We start from the raw sequence: 21,483 nt of genomic DNA, 5'->3' as shown, positions 1-21,483 counted from the left end.
GTTAACATATCGCTTGGAGTGTTCTATGTTTAGGATGGGTGCACTCACATAATTTATGAGGTAGGGGCCTCATCTAATGACACAACTCTCCCATGCATCAACTCCCACCTTTGTGAGGCCATGGGGCAGGGACACACCACATCATTCCTCATTAAACCCATTGGGTGCTCAAGGTTTAGGATGTGTTAACATGCAACACACAGGTGCATTGTGTACCTTAGAAATCCAAAGAATGATGTGTGATCTAGTGCCTTGCACACTTGGGATGTCAAAAGATAAAAACATAATAAAATCACGATTCTCAGCAATGAATATCTCGACTCTTGCCATGATGAAAAATGTAGCAAAATGCAATACTTAGTGTGAATTGAAAAATCTTGTGAATCATCAAGTCTTTGAATGCAAGTTGTGCCTGAGGCCTCAGCCAAGGGAACATTTCCTTGGGCATCATACTACAAAATTTTCCTCTCTAGTGAGGAGCAGAGATGGTCATCCATGTCTACAAGTGGCATGGTCAGCTGAAATGAGCATAAGGTCCATTGGCCCATCATGATGATTGGTGGCTCCCAAAGGCCAGCACTGGTTTGTGCTAATTGAATGATTCCTCATGAGGAACTTTATTCTAGGTCTAGTGGCCCACTGCAGTGTAGGCATACTGCATCTCTATTGCATCCCCAAGTCAGGTGTGAATACCTACTATGTTTAAGCATATCAATGAGCCAAGGAAAAGAAATAGCCTATTGAATTGTAGTTTGTAGAAGCATCCTCAGTGACGGACTAGGCCCAAGTCCCCTATAAGAGGGTGCCAGAGAGGGTGAGTGCCCCATCAGGCCTAGACCCTATCGCAACACGAGCCACTTTAGGTGAGTCAGGTTTTTTGGGAATGCAACCCTAATCAGGTGGTAAATTTTGTCCAAGGCTAAATATGGGTGAGAGATTGATAGTGAAAAAGTATCGTGAGGGAAAGATGAAAAGGACTTTGAAAAGAGAGTTAAAGAGTGCTTGAAATTTCTAGGAGGGAAGAGGATGGATGTTGACAATGTGCCTCAATTGGATGTAGAATGGTGTGAGCTGGTCCATTGCTCAGTTCAGGGGATGTACCAGTGAGGGTTGTCACAACAACACAAGTGCGACCTTTTGGTCAAACAAATACTTTTGTCATGGTAGTCAAGGAGCAAAGCACACACCTTTACGATAGGCTCTTGGGCACCTCCATGCTCATGGTGCTGGCTAGTGGGCTTTCCATCTGACCTATCTTGAAACACAAACCAAGGAGTATAACATGTGTGCGAGTTGGTAGGTTGGGAAAACCTATGAGGTGCAAGGAAGCTGACTAGTGAGATCCCCTCTTGGGGGGTGCACTGTCGATTGACCTTGATCTTTTGTGAAGGGTTCAAGTGTAAGCACACCTATTGGGACCTGAAAGATGGTGAACTATGCCTGAGTAGGGTGAAGCCAAAGGAAACTCTGGTGGAGGGTCATAGTGATACTAACCTACAAATCATTCATTTGACTTGTGTATAGGGATGAAAGACTAATCAAACTATCTAGTAGTTGGTTTCCTCTAAAGTTTCCCTCAAGATAGTTGGAGCTCACATGTGAGTTTCATTGGGTAAAGCAAATGATTAGAGGCATCGAGTGTGTAACACCCTTGACCTATTCTCAAACTTTAAATAGGTTAGTCGGCACGACTGCTTTGTTGAGCCGCACCACAGAATTGTGAGTTCCAAGTGGGCCATTTTTGGTAAGTAGAACTAGTGATGCAAGATGAAATGAAAGCTGAGTTACAGTGCCAAATTGTGTGCTAACCTAGATCCCACAAAGGGTGTTGGTTGATTTAGATAGTAGGACAATGGTCATGGAAGTCAAAATCCACTAAGGAGTGTGTAACAACTCACCTGCTAAATAAACTAGCCCCAAAAATGGATGGCGCTGAAGCGCACAACCTATACTCAGCCGTCAAGGCAAGTGCCAAGCTCCAATGAGTAGGAGGATGCAAGGTTTGTTGCAAAACCGAGGGTGTGATCCTGGGTGGGCCGATCCCTAGTGCAGATCTTGGTGGTAGTAGCAAATATTCAAATGAGAACTTTGAAGACTGAAGTGGGGAAAGGTTCCATGTCAATAGCACTTGGGCATGGGTTAGTCGATCTTAAGAGATGGGGAAACCCTATTTCAAGGGCACACTTTGTGCGATCATCAAAAGGGAATTGGGTTAATATTCTCAAACTAGGATGTGGTGGTGGATGACAATGTTAGGAAATGTAGAGACATCACTAGGGGCCTTGAGAAGAGTTATCTTTTCTTTTTAATAGCCAACCCATCTTGAAATTGTTTCAACCAGAGATAGGGTTTAGCGGTTGGCAAAGCACCGCATGTCCTGTGGTGTCTAGTGCACCTTTGATGGCCCTTTAAAATCTAGAGGACCAAGTACCATTCATGCCTGGTCATACACATAACCAAATCCAGTCTCGAATGTGAATAGCCTTTGGTCAATAGAACAATATAGGTAAGGGAAGTTAGCAAAGTGGATCTGTAACTTTAGGAAAAGGATTGGCTCTAAGAGTTGGGCCTAGGGGTCTGTTCCTTGAACTCATGGGCTATTGGTGGCCTACCTAAGCTACTTCCATGATGAGGGTGGGCTATCACATGCCAATCGAGTGGTGGACACAAGATGCCCCCTTTAGAGGGTTTTCCCTAGGCAGCGAATAGTCAACTTAGAACTGGTACGAACAAGGGGAATTTGATTGTTTAATTAAAACAAAGCATTGTGATGGTCCCTATGGATGCTGATGCAATGTAATTTCTACCTAGTGCTCTGAATGTCAAAGTGAACAAATTCAACCAAGCACATGTAAATGATAGGAGTAACTGTGACTCTCTTAAGGTAGCCAAATGCCTCATCATATAATTAGTGATGTGCATGAATGGATTAATGAGCTTCCCACTATCTTTATCTACTATCTAGTGAAACCACAACCAAGGGAATGAGCTTGGCAGAATCAGCAGGGAAAGAAGACCCTATTGAGCTTGACTCTAGTGTAACTTTGTGAAATGACTTGAGAGGTGTAGAATAAGTGGGAGCTTTCGGGTGCAAGTGAAATAACACTACTTTTAACATTATTTTACTTATTCCATGAGGTGGAGACAGGGCAATGCCCCTATTTTTTTCCTTAAGGTGCATCTAGGCACTTTGATCCAGGCAAAAGACATTGTTAGGTGGGGATTTTTTCTAGGGTGGCACATCTGTTAAAAGATAATGTAGGTGTCCTAAGATGAGCTCAACAAGAAAAAAAATCTTGTGTGGAAAAAAAGGGTAAAAGCTCATTTGATTTTGATTTTTAGTACGAATACAAATTGTGAAAGCGTGGCCTATCAATCCTTTAGACTTTCAAAATTTGAACCTAGAGGTGTCAGAAAAGTTACCATAGGGATAACTAGTTTGTGGCAACCAAGCATTCATAGTGACATTTCTTTTTGATCCTTCAATGTCGGCTCTTCCTATCATTATGAAGTAGAATTCACCAAGTGTTGGATTGTTCACCCACCAATAGGTAACATGAGCTGGGTTTAGATTGTCTTGAGATAGGTAAGTTTTACCCTACTAATGATTTGCACCATGATAGTAATTCAACTTAGTACAAGAGGAACCATTGATTCACACATTTGGCCATCACACTTGGTTGAAAAGCTAGTGGCACGAAGCTACCGTGTGTGGGATTATGACTGAACACCTCTAAGTTAGAATCCATGCTAGATGTGGTGCATATCTCTCTCTAGCTACATTGCGACCCACAGTAAGGGTGCTCTTGCACTCCTAGGGGCTCGTGTCATTAGCCATCTCCGATCAGTGCATTAGCCCATTGGAGCAATCTTGGATATTAATTTCAAGTGGTCAACAAGAAGAATCTTTTGCAGATGACTTAAATAAGCAATGGGGTATTGTAAGTGATAGAGTAGCCTTGCTGCCATGATCCACTAAGATTTAGCCCTTTGACACCTCAATTCGTAAAAAGCTTTTTGACTCTTAAGTGGGTGGGGTTTGTATAATATGTGCAAAGGGCAGAAAAAACCTCTCCATGTAGGTGGGGTTTTTAATTTGCGTGAGGGCAAGAAAATCTTTTGAGTGTAATTTCATGTAGGTGGGGTTTGTAATGTACGCAGAGGGTGGGAAAAATCTTCCAAGTGCCAAATTTTGGGCAGGTGGGTTTTAAAATTTTTGCAAGGCCATAAAAATCTCCTAGGTGCCAAATTCCCGATGGGTGGGGTTTGTAATTTCTACCAGGGAAAAAAAATCCCCTAAGTGCCAAATTCTCAACAGGTGGGGTTTGCAATTTTTGCAAGGGCAAAAAAATCTCCCAGGTGCCAAATTCCAAGTGGGTGAGGTTTGAAATTTCTACCAGGGTGGAAAAACCTCCCAAGTGCCAAATGCTCGGTGGGTGGGGTTTGTAATTTTTGCTCGGGTGGAAAAATCTCCCAAGTGCCAAATTTCAGAAGGGTGGGGTTCTGTAAAAATTTCTATGAGGGCAAAAAAATCTCCAAGTGCCAAATTTTGAGTGGGTGGGGATTTGTAAAAATTTTCACGAGGGCAAAAAATTCTCTCAAGTGCCAAATTCTGGGCGGGTGAGGTTTTTTGTAAAAATTTCTGTAACGGCGAAAAAATCTCCCAAGTGCCAAATTTTGGGAGGTTGGGGTTTGCAGTTTCTGTGAGGGTGAAAAAATCTCTTGAGTGCCAAATTCTTGACAGGTGGGGTTTGCAATTTTCACGAGGGCATAAAAATCTCCTAGGTGCCAAATTCCCAGTGGGTGGGGTTTGTAATTTTTGCCAAGGCAAAAAAATCTCCCGAGTGCCAAATTCTTGATGGGTGGGGTTTGTAATTTCCACCAGAGTAGAAAAATCTCCTAAGTTCCAAATTCTAGGTGGGTGGGGTTTTGTAAAAAAATTTGGTAGGGCAGAAGAACCTCCTGACTGCCAAATTCTTGGTGGGTGGGGTTTGAAATTTCCATGAGGGTAGAAAAATCTCCCGAGTGCCAAATTTTGAGTGGGTGGGGTTTTGTAAAATTTCCACGAGGGTGAAAAAAAGATCAAGTCCCAAATTCTAGGCTGGTGGGGTTTGCAATTTTTGTGAGGGTAGAAAAATCACCCAAGTGCCAAATTTTGAGCTGGTGGGGTTTGCAATTTCTGCGAGGGCAAAAAAATCTCCCAAGTGCCTAATTCTCGATGGGTGGGGTTTTGTGATTTTCATGAGCACTGAAAAATCTCCCAAGTACCAAATTCTTAGCAAGTGGGGTTTGCAATTTTTGCAAGTGTAGAAAAATCTTCCAAAGTCCAAATTCTAGGCAAGTGGGGTTTGTGATTTTTGCGAGGGCATAAAAATCTCCCATGTGCCAAATTCTAGGTAGGTGGGGTTTTGTAATTTCTATGAGGGAAAAAAAATCTCTCGAGTGCCAAATTTTGGGTGGGTGGGGTTTGTAAGTTTCCTCGAGGGCAAAAAAATCTTCCAAGTGCAATTTCTAGCAGGTCGGGTTTGTAAATAGTGCAATTTTGGGCAGGTCGGGTTTGGAATTTTTGCAAGGGCAAAAAAATCTTCCAAGTCCAAATTCTAAGCGGGTAGGGTTTCATAATTTCCAAGTGCTAAATTTTGAGTGGGTGGGGTTTGTAAATTCTATGAGGGCAAAAAAATCTTCCAAGTCCAAATTTCGAGTAGGTGGGGTTTGTAAATTTTTGTGAGGACAAAAAAATCTTTCGACTACAAATTTCAGGGGGGTGGGATTTTGTAATTTTCACAAGGGTAGACAACTCATGTACGTGGTCCAAAATTGGTTAACTTATTTTTTTGGTTAATGCCCAAAGTTTTGAACTCAAATTGAGTCAACTACCCTGACTCAAATCGCCTCGAGCCTAGTCGCCTTTGAATTTTTTGCACAACCCATGTAACCATGCTTGACTTGATTTTAAGTGTCCCAAGTCATGTACATGGTCCAAAAGAGGTTAACTTTTTTTGGGGTTAATGCCCAAAGTTTTCAACTCGAATCGTGTCGGCAACCGCAAAATAAATCGCTGCAACTACCTCAACCCCAACTCGAATCATCTCGAGCCTTAACTGCCTCCAATTTTTTTGCATGACTCATGTCATCATGCTTGACTTGATTCTAAGTGCACCGAGTCATGTGTGTGATCCAAAGGTGGTCAAAGTTTTTTTTTGATTAACACCCAAAATTTTCAACCCAAATTATGTCAACAACCCCAACTCAAATCGGCTCGAGCCTTAACCGTTCTTGTTTTCTCATAGGACTCATATCACCGTGCTCAACTTGGTTCCCCAAGTCATGTACATGATCCAAAAGTAGTTAACTTCTTCTTTTTCTAGTTAACACCCAAAGATTTCAACTTGAATTGTGTCAGCATCCCTGACTCAAATTGCCTCGAGCCTTAACAGCTTGCAATTTTTTCACACCACTCATGTCACTGTGCTTAACTTGATTCAATGCACCTCAAGTCATGTAGGTGATCCAAAAATGATTAACTCTATTTTTGGCTAATGCCCAAAGTTTTTGAACTGACTTGAATCGCCTCAGCTACCTTGACTCAAATTGCCTCAAGCCTTAACCGCCTCCATTTTTTTCGCTCGACTTATGTCACCACACTCACCTTGATTCTAAGTGACCTGAGTCACTTACGTGATCCAAAACTAGGAAATTTTTTTTTTTTTTTGGTCATGTCCCAAAGTTTTGAACTCGAATAGAGTTAGATACCCTGACTTGAGTCATCTCCAAATTTTTTGCACAACTCATGTCACCGTGCTCAACTTGATTCTAAGTTCCCCGAGCTGTGTATGTGATCCAAAAGTGGTTAAATATTTCTTTTTGGTTAATGCCCAAAGTTTTTAACTTGACCCACCTCAGCAACCTTGACTCAAATTGCCTTGAGCCTTATCGACCTCCAATTTTCTTGCACAACTCATGCCACCATCAATTTTTCGCTCGAATCATGTCACCCAAGGCACCTAAATGCTATGTGACTTGAGCCCTGCGTGTAATCCAAAATTGGGTAATATTTTTTTTTGAACTCCCAAAATTTCATTCTTTTTTGCCTTACGAGGCCTCCCATTATCTCTTTTTATAAAGAAAATTCTCAAATCGGATCGTTTTGGCTACCCAGTCTTGAATCTAGCTAGCTAGGCATTATAGACACCGAAATCTGATTACACTACTTTGGTAATCCTATTTAGTTATCTCTAAAGGCATCATTAATTAATTTACTATTTAATTAATCCTTTTTCATCCCCTAGCTAATTAATTTAATTAATCATCTATAGTCCTAATTGATAAATCAAATAACCCATCATTTATCAATTAAATCCTATTCTCCTATCTAATTCCAAATCCCCATTTATTAAATAAATTTGTTTAATAAATCTAAACCCTCAGATCTAATAGCCCCTAAACTATCCTTAAAATCCTCCATTTAGCCTAATCCACCCCATCCACCCATACTAACTAAGCTTAGCCACTAACTCACCCACCCTCATCAATAACATCCACTTGCACATCTCTAACATCCCTAATCTAATCCTAACCCAAGCCTAACACATCCCCTAATCATTTGCACAATCCTAAATGAGATTAAGAATTTCCTAATCCAAACCAAAGTCTCCTCTCAAAATATCCCAACCACTAAACTATAAAAGGTCTTACAAAGCCATGAATGACTCTTACAACCCCATTCATTTCTCTTACAAGCCATTATGAGATCCATTTAAAGCCTTGAGCCTTCTTTGTTGAATCATCCATTCCTTTCCTCCACCCAGTCTCCCTGTGACATGTGTCACTCTCTGATTGGCTATAAAGAAGCACAATCCATGTGCTCTCCTCTTATTCAATTTGAGCCCTCAACCATTTCTCCATCCTTGCATCTTAGCCCTCCATCCCTCAAGCCCTTAGCCTATAAATTGGATCCCCTCCCAAGCCATTTTAATCACAATATTTAAGCTAAAGTTACCATGTCAGTTTGAGAAGCCAAGTTCATACCATTTTCACATATCCACACAAAAAATCCTAAATCCATCTCCATTGAAGCATTTTGAAGCTTCAACATACATCCCAAATCCATATTAAAGGACACCTCTACAAATCAAGTGATCATCCTCATTGAGAGAGCCTATCCATGGCTCATATTCTCATTTGAGGACCTCACTTTGTCTCATCTAAAGTTTATACTAGTTTTGTTAGTTAATGCTTTTGTTTTGAAATAGATTAGTGTTTCTTGCTAACATATTAGTGTATACATTTTGGCACTCCTGGTGGGACCCCACATTTGAGTCAATTTAATCAATTTTTGGGTTTTTGGTGTTAACTAACCAAATTAATCTTGTTTGCTTGTGTGTTTTTGTGATAAGTTTGATGATCTTGTTGTAGGCACATAGGTCACCTTTTAGAAATCGTGTTCCCTACCATCTCATCATTTTTCATTTTTTAAGACTTCAAAACTAGGTTATCTTGCGATCTCACGACCCCAAGAATGCGATCCCATGACTAGGGGAATGCGACTATTTATCAGCAAGAACATGAACCCACAACTATGAGTTCATTGTTCATCCACAACCAATTTCTACCACGTTTCCAAAAATTTTTTTTTGCATACCTGCCAAAAATTTCTCTATAGGAACATGAATTCGATGACCTATATCTCTACAAGAATGCTCTCCCAAGAACTTTTGGGATCATTGTTTTGTGGGATCGCTCTGCAACCTTTTAACCTATAGCCTCAGTTTTTATTGTCACCAGTTTTTTGTCCTGCATACCCGTTGACTGTTGCTGCATTCCCATGACTGCGTGATCATTGCATTAATGCGTAGGATTGCTACATTAACCTGCAAGATCACTACATTAACTCATGGGATCACCTTACTTTTCAGATCAAAACTTAGCTTCAACTTTGCCGCATTCCCACTAACAGTTCTCACATTTCTACACATGTGGGAACACGTTCTTTACCCACGGGTTCACTGTGAGATTTGTTTTTCTCAAAATTTTGATAGTTTTTCATTGTAGGTTTCATGCTAACATATTTCTATAGGTTTTATCATCATATCTTTGAGCTCATAATCATATCTAAATTTCAAAAAAAAGAGAAAAAAAAAGAAAAAAAGAGAGTATAAATCAAAATTTGACTTTTAGTGGTTTCGTAGGATATGGACCATTCTAAGAATTTTTACGCATATCAAAAATTAAAAAAAAAGTTAATTTTTTTTCCCCATAGTTAAGCTTTCATTTTGGATGATTTTGGGTGAGTAATCAAATTTCTTTTTTGTAGTATTGCAGGTTGGAGCATCTTACTAACCTAATCATATTTTTTTTTGTAGGTTTTTCTTAGAATAAACTTGCATGTTTAAAGACATTTTTTATTGAATGAATGTTGCTCAAATCACTCTAAAATGCCATGGACTAAAATCAACTTTTTATTGGAATGCATGCTTCAAACAACAAAACACAATCTTGAATGCCAAGGATCAAATAATCATTGCAATATCTCACACTTCAAATTTGGGCATAAAACACTTTAACTCAATCTTGAATGCCTAAAAATAAATGAATATTGCATGATTTTGACACATTTCAATGACACTCGCATTTCTTATGTTGATGATCTCTTGATTTCCATTTATGTTGAGATTGCTGTCAAGTTGGAATTGAACATCTATGTCTTAATCACTTTTGTTTTCAATAGATCAGACAATCTAAGAATTAGTTGGCGAAAGAACTCTGCTTGTTAGCCCAAGGTCATTTGAATCTTCTCTCCCCTTGTCACCTTTGTGGGCCATCTTGGGTGTATAAGACTAGGATCCAAAACCTTGTTTTTAGTCTAAGGGGGCCTGCTTGGGGATTTCATCACCCCTTGGGATGACCTCAACTCTAGCATTCTGGTGGAGTATATAGATTGGGAGGTGAATCCAAAGACACCTCTCTTGGGATCAACATTTTGTCTCGAGCTAAGACTCAAGGAACTTTATACCCTTGAGAAGTGAAAGAGGAGAAGTGGGTTACTGCTCCTCGCAGTTGTGTGACATCTTTTTGATTTCATCTACAGATTTGGGCCTTGTGTACCTTGCATATATCGAGGAATCCCTAGCTAAACCAAAGTTCATCCTTGTAGAAAGCTTCCTAGGATGTTGGTGTGTTTTATGTGCTTGCTCCAAAATTTTGTCTACTTTTTTGTTCATAGCTTTTGAATGAATGTTTTCCAACTTTGGTCAAAATCCCAAAAAAGCAGAAATCTTCCAGCTTAATGCATACTTAGCATAGTCACTACCTCATCAAAAAATCATCCAAGCTCCCCTACCGCAACCGAATCTATCTAGTTCTTTTCTTTAGAACAATCCTAAATCTAAAATCCATCCAAATCATCCCCCTAGCTAGCTAGCAACCCAATCCAAAATCACCCAAACCTTTAAGGAATTGTTGTTAATCTGCTAGAGTTTGCTATCCAATCAATCTATCCAAATCCCTCAATCTCCCCAAGGTTATCCCTTTGACAGAGCTTTGTCTAGGGTAATCTAGCCTTCTCACTTGTCATCCCTCATCACCTTAAGCTAAAGGTTGGGATCCACAAGTGGTCAATCTCATGTCATCCCCATAGGATCACTTGTTTATCCTCAAGTTGACACCAAAAGCCACCAATCCTACACATAGGAAAGCAAAACCCTAACTTTTTGACAGCATACCCTTGAAGTATTCCATCCATAGGAAAGCCAAAAATCTCTAGCCAATCCTCCTTAGGTCTGTCATGCAACTTTTACTCTCCCTAGGTAATCTTTCATTAGCCAATCCAAAATCTGCACTTAATCCAATCCAACCATGAGCTTCCGTGTTCATCCATATGCAAGACCCCATCCCCATCCAACTCATCATAAAAACATGAAATCCCAACCCTATCATGAAGAGTTTGGTCAAATTTTCCTTTCTCCCACTCCATCCTATTCCAATGATGATGATGATCTTGTCAACTATGACAAGTGTATTGAAATCCTTAGAGATATTCCTCCAACCATCCTCCAAAATCCAAACATTCCTCCAAACTACTCCATCCATCCTCCAAACATACCCACTAGTACTTCTTACCATGCCTTTGACAAGGGAAATCCATTACTATCCTAGTCCTTACTGCCTTCCTATATTGTGCCCACATATTCTTCATATACATTAGCCATATCTCCATCTTCCTCTACCTTCATCTCCTAACCTCCACCATTCCAGAACAATTCTAGTAGCTACATCCCTAGTCCAAACCCCTTTCCAAATCCTCCAACCAATCCTACTAATACAACACATCACCTCAATCCCCTTGCTCCTCCTAATCCAACACACCCATCTCCAAGGAATTTTATAAGGAAGCCCAAAGCAACTCCCTCTCCCACACCCATCACTCTTACATCATCCTATCACTACGATCCCTATCGCATCCACCCCACTTATCAAAACCCTTCCATATCCTACCTCCCATCCATAAAATCCCTCCAAATCCCATCCACATCTCCTCCTCCTAGAATTACCCAAATCCCATATAATTAACCTCATGAGTCCCTCCCCCATCAGCTCATCCCCATTGCAGAACCTCCTTCCCATCCATCTACCTCACTTAAAAAGACCATCCATACTTCTCCTATCATACCATCCACTCCCACCCATTCCTATCAATATCTTGTCCAAAAGCATGTTAGAATATCTGCTAACACAATAGCAGATCCCACCATCCCACTTATTCCCCTACATGATCCACTTTTACCATCCCCTCCATATCTGAATCCTACCATCACACTTGCTCCATCTCAATATCCATTCCCATCACTCCATCCAACTCAAGATTCTCTCCTTCCATCCTCTTTGATCCATGATCATGCCTCTCCCATAGTCCATGATGATAGATTCATCGAAGAAGGACTAACTATCATATATGAAGCTTTGACTCCTTCAGCTAGTAATGGACTCACATCTTGTGTTCCAAATAGTGAACATCATATTAAAGAAAGAAATAAAAATGTATCTCTAGATGTTGGTATCCCTGCTATTCCTACATGGTCCCAAGTCCTTCCATCTCCACCCCAAAGTTCCCATCCATCTTATCCTACATCTATTTTGGGACCCATCCTACTCCTTATCTCCAACCCTCCATTTTGGGTCCATATACCCCTTATCCAAATCCCCCATCCTTTCCATCCATTTTGGGTCCTTACATACCTAATATGAATCCTTTATCATTTCCCTCCATTGTAGGACCTATAGCTTCCCTATTTCCATCTATTTTAGGCCCATATCCTTCATTTCCTCCATCCATTTTAGGCAAATATATCCATCCATATCCTATGTTCCAATCTATCCTTCCATCCCCTCAAATCCAGCAGCTAGATCATCAATGGAACTCATCCTTGAATCCCTTCCAACCTTTAAACCCTATCACTCCATGCATTAACTCTCCATCTCATTCATGCTCTTGTTCCCATACCATGGCTAATAGAAGCATATTGGATGCCAAAATAAAAAAGCATAAATCCAAAAATCCACAAAAATCCAAGTCTCCACATGTCCCTTCTAAGATACATGTTCTAGAAGAGAAGCATTTGATCCAAATCAAAGAAAAGGTCAAGAGGCCACAAAGGCCCAAGCTAAAAAAGTAAAAAATCATGTGGATACCCAAGATGCTCATAAAAGAAATGCATCTCAAAGAAAAATCTTAATTGACATCCATTCATGCTACTCAAAAAGCCTCATCCATCCATCCTTTATCGAAATCCCCATATATGCATCCTTCATCCCCCCACCCACTCTTAGTCCATATGCTTCTTATCCCAAATTTCCCATCCTTCATCTTCCAACTCTACTTTTAGTCCTTATCTTTCTCTTCCTCCATTTTCTCCTCAACCTCACTCAATACCATCTTTCCCACTACTTTGTCACCTCTCAAGATGTGTGCCAATGATTATCTTTCTATTTTCCTCATCCTTTTACCCACAAGCCTTATGTCTTCCCATCCATTATCTACCAAACTCCCACCCACCATTCAACTTGTTCAATCCAATCCTTTTCCATCCATCCTACCAACATCTATGAGTAAAAATGCATCAAAAAAGTCAAAAAAAAAAAAAACAAAAACAAAAAAAAATAGTCCAATGGTGAAAACTTGGCAATTTAGGCACCTTGGACAAGTACCATGGTGAAAACTTTGCAAAAAAGTGCCATGCATAATCCCTCCATCCAAATGCTCTGTACACTTGGAGGCACTTTCCATCACCCACCATACCCATCTCATCCCACCATGCCAACCACATCCTATCCATTTCACCCACCATCCTCCTTTGGATCTTGATAGAAATAAAGTCCACCACTAGATACATGCTTTCGGTCATCCCTTTGACATCCATTTTCCATCAAAGTTTGTATCCACCTATCCCTAATCCACCCATCCTCCTTATCCTCTACCTCATTAACCTTTCTCATCCTAGCTTCCATCTATCTCCCTCATCCTCTTGTTGAACAATATTCAATCCCATCACATCCCTCATAAAGAATCCTCTTGAATAGCATATTATAATTGGGGGCACTCTATTTCTTGGAGATCATGTTGTGTCCATCTTTCCATCAATCCTTATCTTTTTGCATTCCTCTACCCAAATCCCTCTATCCATTGTTCCCTTTTTCATATACCCTTGCATCTCCCAGCATTACCTCCATCTTTCCATCACCTAGTACATCCCTTGTCATTGGTATCTAGCCCTCAGCTATCACCTCATCCTGAGCCTCCATTTTCTATCCTACCATCCTGAGCTTTTCTCTTGCTATCTCCTCATCCTCAGCTTTTTACTCCCGCTATCTTAAGCTTTTCACAAACTATCTTCTCCTTTTTGGCTTTTCATCCACTATCTTCTCATCCCAAACCTATCTTTCATATCTCTTCATCTTTATCTTTCTAGTCGCTATACTATCATGCTCAACTTTTGTATGGTAATCCCTTGTACATATTTGGATCTGTCAGCTATATATTCCTTGCACATTAGTCCTTATCTTGGTCCATTGGATACCTCTCATTTCTTTGCGCCAGTTCTTGCTTGATCACAAATTGTGGTTCTCTTGGTTAAGTGCTTTAGCAAATCCTTGTACGAGATCCCTTGTCACCAAAATATTGTCCTAAAGAGTTTTTCTTGCCTAGCTCACCCTAGTCCTTGATATTACCGATAGATCCTTGCAGGATGCATCCTTCCTCTTGTTTGATCTTGGTCCATCAGTAACCAGTCCTACCAATCTCTTTGGCAAAAGGTTAACCTTTTTATGGATTTGCATTTTATTTCGATTTATTTTCTTTAAGGGATTTCAAGTTTGGTTCTTAACATATCTCTTCCAAGTGATTTGGGTTGTTCCCTCCTCACAGTCGCCATGATCTTTTATATCACGATGTGCTATGAATGGGGAAATTTGAGTGCAAGGTCTTGATCAGGTCTTTTGTTTGCTTTTCTTTTCTGCTTGTGGGTTACCCAATTTAGGTTCCATGCTACTTCCTTTGGGATTCATGTGTGATTATCAAGAAATCCTTGTGTGTTTGTTTTGAGTTAGTTCATCAGTCCTCTAGAATGTTGGTGACATGACCTTGATGTTCTTGGTAACCTTGGCAATTAACCAACAGTCCTATAGATAATCTAGTGCTCAACTACATGGTGGTACTTCTCTTTAAAGTATCCCCACACTCAAAAAGCTTCAATGGATTCCCTTTATCTCCATTATCCCTCATCCATATCCAGCATCTATCTTTCCTCCCCCAGCTTATGCATCAATATCTCTTTGAATCAATCTTCAATTTTAGCTTTAGGGATCCATAATCCTAGTCTTAGGGATCCACCAATCCAATCAATCCACCAAGCCTCATCTTTTAAGATCCACAAATCCTCATCCTAAGGATCTTTGAAACCCATCTTATATCTCTCCCACCCTTGAAACCTTGTTGTATGAGCTTTATCTTCCCATCATCCATCCCCTCCTCCTAGTTTCATTTTATAGCGCTCCACTCCTTCATCCTCCCCCCAATCCTGGAACATCTTAAGCTTTCTTCCTTTTGTGAATCTGACCTCCCTTTATCATTCTCCCATAGTGAGAGTTTGAGCTAATTCAACCCCTTCTCTTTTCCAATATGTCTCTCTACTCGTCTCAAGTTCTTTTGCTTTTCAAGAAGCTGTCGAGCCTCATATTCTCTCTCTGCCACCTTCTCGAGGGGGCATCTCTACGTCTAGTCTCTCCTTTTCTTATCCAAGATTGGGCCAACCTTGTTGCTAAAACATCTTCCTCATGTCATCTCCATTCTAAACTTCACTGAAATAGTGTTTTCTCAACACTATGTCAAAGAGGGGCAAAATGTAGACACCTAAATCTGATTACACCACTTCGGTAATCCTATTTAGCTATCTCTAAAGGCATCATTAATTAAATTCCTATTTAATTAATCCTTATCCATCCCCTAGTTGATTAATTTAATTAATCTTCTATTGTCCTAATTGATGAATTAAATAACCCATAATTTATCAATTAAATCCTATTCTCCTATCTAATTCCAGATCCCCATTTATTAAATAAATCCATTTAATAAATCTAAACCCCCAAATCTAATAGCCCCTAAACTATCCTTAAAATCCTCCATTTAGCCTAATCCACCCCATCTACCCATACTAACCAAGCTTAGCCACTAACTCACCCACCCTCATCAATACCATCCACTTGCACATCTCTAACATCCCTAATCTAATTCTAACCCAAGCCTAACCCATGCCCTAAACATTTGCACAATCCTAAATGAGATTAAGACTTTCCTAATCCAAACCAAAGTCTCCTCTCAAAAAATCCCAACCACCAAGCCATAAAAGCTCTTACAAAGCCATGAATGAAACTTATAAGCCCATTCATTGCTCTTACAAGCCATTATGAGGGCCATTTAAATCCTTGAACCTCCTTTTCTGACTCATCAATGCCCTTTCCTCCACCCACTCTCCCTGTGACATGTGTCACTCTCTGATTGGCTATAAGGAAGCACAATCCATGTGCTCTCCTCTCATTCAATCTGAGCCCTCCTTAACCATTTCCCCATCCTTGCATCTTAGCCCTCCATCCCTCAAGCCCTTAGCCTATAAATTGGATCACCTCCGAAGCCATTTTAATCACAATCCTTAAGCTAAAGTTACCATGTCAGTTTGAGAAGCCAAGTTCATACCATTTTCACATATCCACACCAAAAATCATAAATCCATCTCCATTGAAGCATTTTGAAGCTTGAGCATACATCCCAAATCCATATCAAAGGACACCTCTACAAATCAAGTGATCATCCTCATTGAGAGAGCCTATCCATGGCTTATATTCTCATTTGAGGACCTCACTTTGTCTCATCTAAAGTTTATACTAGTTTTGTTAGTTAATGCTTTTGTTTTAAAATAGATTAGTGTTTCTTGCTAACATATTAGTGTATACAAGTGTAACAACTCGAGTCAGCTTGGCAATACATGAACTGAAACCTTTGCGTGACCCAAAAGTGGCTAACTTTTTTTTTTTTGTAATGCCCAAAATTGTGCACTTTTCGATGTATGAGGCCTCCTATGATTTTTTTCCCTCAATGACCCACTCTAGTGATGTAGTTAGGTTGCACAAGGCTAGGGCGATAGAGATTAGTTGACCCAATTGGGTGACCCAAGTTGGGTCAACCCAGGCATGCGATCTTGGCTAGGGAGAGCAAGTCAATTCTATAAGTTTGCTTGCCAATTTTGCTACCCAAGTTAGCTCACCAACTTATCTGCCCATGTGGTCTTTCACAAATCACCCCACCAAGTTGCCTCAAAGAATTGACTCTTTAATTCTACTCACAACCGTGAAGCCAGCTCACTAAGATGACTTACAGTCTTACCTCACCAGGTTTCCCAATCAAGTTGCCTCTTTAAGACTGCTCACCATGTTGGCTCCCCAAGTTAGCTCAATGAGTTGACTATTCAAGTTTTCTCACCAAGAAAACTCCTTAAGTTGGCTTTTCAAGTCTTCTCCTTATGTCAGCTCACCAAGTCGGCTCACCTAGTCATTTTACCACCTTTCCCTAGCAAGTGTGCTCACCAAGTTGCCCCTACAAGTTGCTTCTCTAAGCCCAATCACCATGTCAACTCACCAAGTTAGTTGTTCAAGTATGTTGCCAAGTTGACTCTTTAAATTTTCTCACCAGGTCAGCCCACCCAAGTTAACTCTTTAAGTTTTCTCACTAGGTTGACCCACCTAAATTGTATCAGTTAGCTAACTCACTAAGTCACCTCACAAAGTTGACTCTTTAAGTGTACTCACCAAGTCAGCTCACCAAGTTGACTCACCATCTTGCCTTAATAAGTTGGCTTGCCAAGTTACCCTACCAAGTCCCCTCTTTAAGCCCACTCACCATGTCAACTCATCAGGTTGGCTCACCAAGTTCACTATTCAATTAGGTCAACCAAGTTTGGCTCGCCAACTCAGCCCACCAAGTCACCTCAAGGAGCTAACTCAATGAGTCACCTCACCATGTTGACTCTTTGAGCTCGGTCGCTAGGTTGAGTCAAGTACATTGCCAAGTCAACTCTTTAAGTTCACTCTCCAAATGACTTGCCAAGTCAGCTCACCATGTCATCTCAATGAAACAACTCACTGAGTTACCTCATCACGTTGGCTCTCTAATTCCACTGACCAAGTTGCCCCACCAACTTGCCTAGTTAGGCCCACTCACCACATTAGTTTGCCAGGTTGGCTGCCCATGTTAGCTCGCCAAGCTGACAAGTCAACCACGTTTACCAAGTGGACATGAAAAGTTTCCTTAATCAGTTGACTCTTCAAGTAAACTTTCCAAGTCAGTCCACCTAGTGCAATCACCAAGTCAACACTTTTTAAGTTTGCTCATCAAATCATGCCACCAAGTACTCTCACTAAGTTGACTCTTTAAGTTTGTTCATCAAGTCACCCCACCAAGTTGACCCACCAAGTACTCTCACCATGTCAATTCTTTAAGTTCATTTATAAAGTTACCCCACCAGGTTAGCCCAACAAGTACTCTCACCAAGTTGACTCTTTAAGTTTGTTCATCAATATACCCCACCAAGTTGTCTCTTTTAGTTTATTCATCAAATCACACCAGCAGGTATGCCCACCAAGTACTCTCACCAAGTTGTCTCTTTAAGTTCGTTCATCAAATCACCCCACCAGATACTCTCACCAAGTTGACTCATAAAGTCCATTCATCAAGTCACCCCACCAATTACTCTCACCAAGTCGACTCTTTAAGTTTGTTCATCAAATCACCCCACTAGGTTGCCCCACCAACTACTCTCACCAAGTCGACTCTTTAACTTCATTTATCAAGCCACCCCACTATGTCGGCCCACCAAGTACTCTCACCAAGTTGACTCTTTAAGTTTCTTCATCAAGTCACCCCACTAGGTCAGTCCACTAGGTACTCTCACCAAGTTGACTCTTTAAGTTCCTTCATCAAGTCACCCCACCAAGTACTCTCACCAAGTTGACACTTTACATTCATTCATAAAGTCACTCCACTAGGTCGGCCCTAAAATTAATCTCACCAAGTTGACTCCTTAAGATTGTTCATCAAGTCACCCCACCAGGTCGCCCCACTAAGTACTCTCACCAAGTTCACTCTTTAAGTTCGTTCATCAACTCACCCAAAAAATTACTCTCACCAAGTCAACTCTTTAAGTTCGTTCATCAAGTTACCCCACCAAGTTTGGCCACCAAGCATTCTGACCAAGTTGACTCTTTAAGTTTGTTCATCAAGTCACCCCACTAGTTTGGCCCACCAAATACTCTCACCTAGTTGACTCTTTAAGTCTGTTCACCAAGTTAGCCCACCAGGTTTACCCACCAAGAAATCTCTCCAAGTTAACTCTTTAAGTTTTTTCATCATGTCAACCCACCAGGTCAGCCCACCAAGTACTTTTACCAAGTTGACTCTTTAAGTTTTTTCATTAAGTCATCCCACCAAGTACTCTCACCAAGTCGAATCTTTAAGTTCATTCATCAAGTCACCCTACAATGTAGACTCACAAAGTTGACTCTTTAAATTCATTCATCAAGTCACCACACCAGGTCAGCCCACCAAGTACTCTCACGAAGTTGACTCTTTAAGTTTGTTCATCAAGTCACCCAAGTAGGTTGGCCCACAAAGTACTCTCACCAAGTTGACTCTTTAAGTTCATTCATCAAGTCACCCCAACAGGTGAGCCTACCAAGTACTCTGACCAAGTTGACTCTTTAAGTTTATTCATTAAGTCACTTGACCAAGTTGGCCCACCAAGTACTCTCACCAAGTTGACTATTTAAGTTTTTTCATCAGGTTACCCCACTAAGTAATCTCACCAAGTTGACTCTTTAAGTTTATTCATCAAGTCAGCCCACCAAGTCAGCCCACCAAGTACTATCACCAAGTCGACTCTTTAAGTTCATTCATTTAGTTACCCGACTAGGTTGGCCACCAAGTACCCTCATCAAGTATACTCTTTAAGTTTGTTCATCAAGTCACCCCACCAGGTCAACCCACCAAGTACTCTCACCAAGTCAACTCTATAGGTTCATTCATCAAGTCACCTGAGTAGGTCAGACCACTGAGTACTCTCACCAAGTCAACTCTTTAAGTTTGTTGATCAAGTCACCCCTCCAAGTACTCTCACCAAGTTGACTATACAAGTTCTTTCATCTAGTCACCCCACCAAGTTGGCCCACCAAGTACTTTGACCAAGTTGAATCTTTAAGTTCCTTCATCAAGTCACCCCAACAAGTACTCTGACCAAGTTGACTCTTTAATTTCATTCATCAAGTCACCCCACCAAGTCAACCCTCCAAGTTCTCTCACCAAGTCGACTCTTTAAGTTCGTTCATCAAGTCACCCCACTAGGTCAGCCCACAAAGTACTCTCACCAAATTGACACTTTAAGTTCCTTCATCAAGTCATCCCACTAGGTCGGCCCACAAAGTACTCTCACCAAGTCAACTCTTTAAGTTCATTCATCAATTCACCCCACTAGGTTAGCCCACAAAGTACTTTGACCAAGTGGACTCTTTAAGTTCATTCATCAAATTACACCACTAAGTACTCTCACCAAGTTGACTCTTTAAGTATGTTCATTAAGTCACACCACTAGGTTGGCACACCAAGTACTCTCACCAAGTTGACTCTTTAAGTTCATTCATCAAGTCACCCCACCAGGTCAGCCCACCAAGTACTGTCACCAAGTCAACTCTTGAAGTTCATTCATAAAATAACAAGACTATGTTGGAGCTACAAGTACTCTCACCAGGTTGACTCTTTAAGTTTGTTCATCAAGTCACCCCACCAGGTCGGTCCAACAAGTACTCTCACCAAGTTGACTCTTTAAGTTCGTTCATAAAGTCATCCCACAAGGTCGGCCAACCAAGTAGTCTCACCAAGTTGACTCTTTAGGTTTGTTCATCTAGTCACCCCACTAGTTTGGCCAACCAAGTACTCTCACCAAGTTGACTCTTCAAGTTTGTTCATCAAGTCACCTCAATAAGTACTCTCACCAAGTCAACTCTATAAGTTCGTTCATCAAGTCACCCCACCAAGTTGGCCCACCAAGTACTCTCACCAAGTTGACTCTTTAAGTTCATTCGCCAACTCACCCCACTAAGTAGTGTCACCAAGTCAACTCTTTATGTTAGTTCATCAATTCACCCCAACAGGTTGGCCAACCAAGTACACTCACCAGGTTGACTCTTTAAGTTTGTTCATCAAGTCACCACACCAAGTACTTTCACCAAGTTGACTCTTTAAGTTCATTCATCAAGTCACCCCACTAGGTTATCCTTCTAAGTACTCTCACCAAATCAACTCTTTAAGTTTTTTCATCAAGTCACCCCACCAAGTACTCTCACCAGGTTGACTCCCTAAGTTCATTCATCAAGTCACCCCACCAGGTCAGCCCACCAAGTAATCTCACCAAGGTGACTCTTTAAGTTCAGTTATCAAGTCACCCCACCAGGTCAGTCCACCAAGTACTCAAACCAAGTTGACTCTTTAAGTTTGTTCATCAAGTCACCCCACCAAGTACTCTCACCAAGTTGACTCTTTAAGTTTTTTCATCAAGTCATCCCACCAAGTACTCTCACCAAGTCAACTCTTTAAGTCTGTTCATCAAGTCAGCCCACTAGGTCGGCCCACCAAGTACTCTCATAAGGTTGACTCTTTAAGTTTTTTTATCAAGTCACCCCACTAGGTTGGCATACCAAGTACTCTCAGAAAGCTGACTCTTTAAGTTCATTCATCAAGTCACCCCACCAGGTTGGCCCACCAAGTACTCTCACCAAGTCAACTCTTTAAGTTTGTTCATCAAGTCACCCTACAAAGTCGACCCACCAAGTACAAAGTCGGCTCTTTAATTTTTTTCATCAAGTCACCCCACCAAGTATACTCACCAAGTT

At 40.8% G+C, this 21,483-nt stretch overlaps 2 non-coding genes across 2 annotated transcripts; both read left to right on the top strand.

Annotated features, from left to right (window-relative positions):
* The first annotated feature begins 296 nt into the window (after positions 1–296).
* Positions 297–450, top strand: LOC149573866 (5.8S ribosomal RNA). Its single transcript, XR_016361351.1, has one exon. It is a non-coding gene; the product is annotated as a 5.8S ribosomal RNA (ribosomal RNA).
* Positions 451–669: 219 nt separating this feature from the next.
* LOC149573865 (25S ribosomal RNA) lies at positions 670–4,007 on the top strand. The gene has a single exon (XR_016361080.1). It is a non-coding gene; the product is annotated as a 25S ribosomal RNA (ribosomal RNA).
* Positions 4,008–21,483: the final 17,476 nt, after the last annotated feature.

Source organism: Cupressus sempervirens, chromosome 2 (genome assembly GCF_028749045.1).
Source record: "Cupressus sempervirens isolate cs-2001-9-10 chromosome 2, ASM2874904v1, whole genome shotgun sequence".
Lineage (NCBI taxonomy): Eukaryota > Viridiplantae > Streptophyta > Pinopsida > Cupressales > Cupressaceae > Cupressus > Cupressus sempervirens.
Note: the sequence above shows the minus strand (reverse complement) of the source record. Positions and strands in the feature narration are given on the sequence as shown.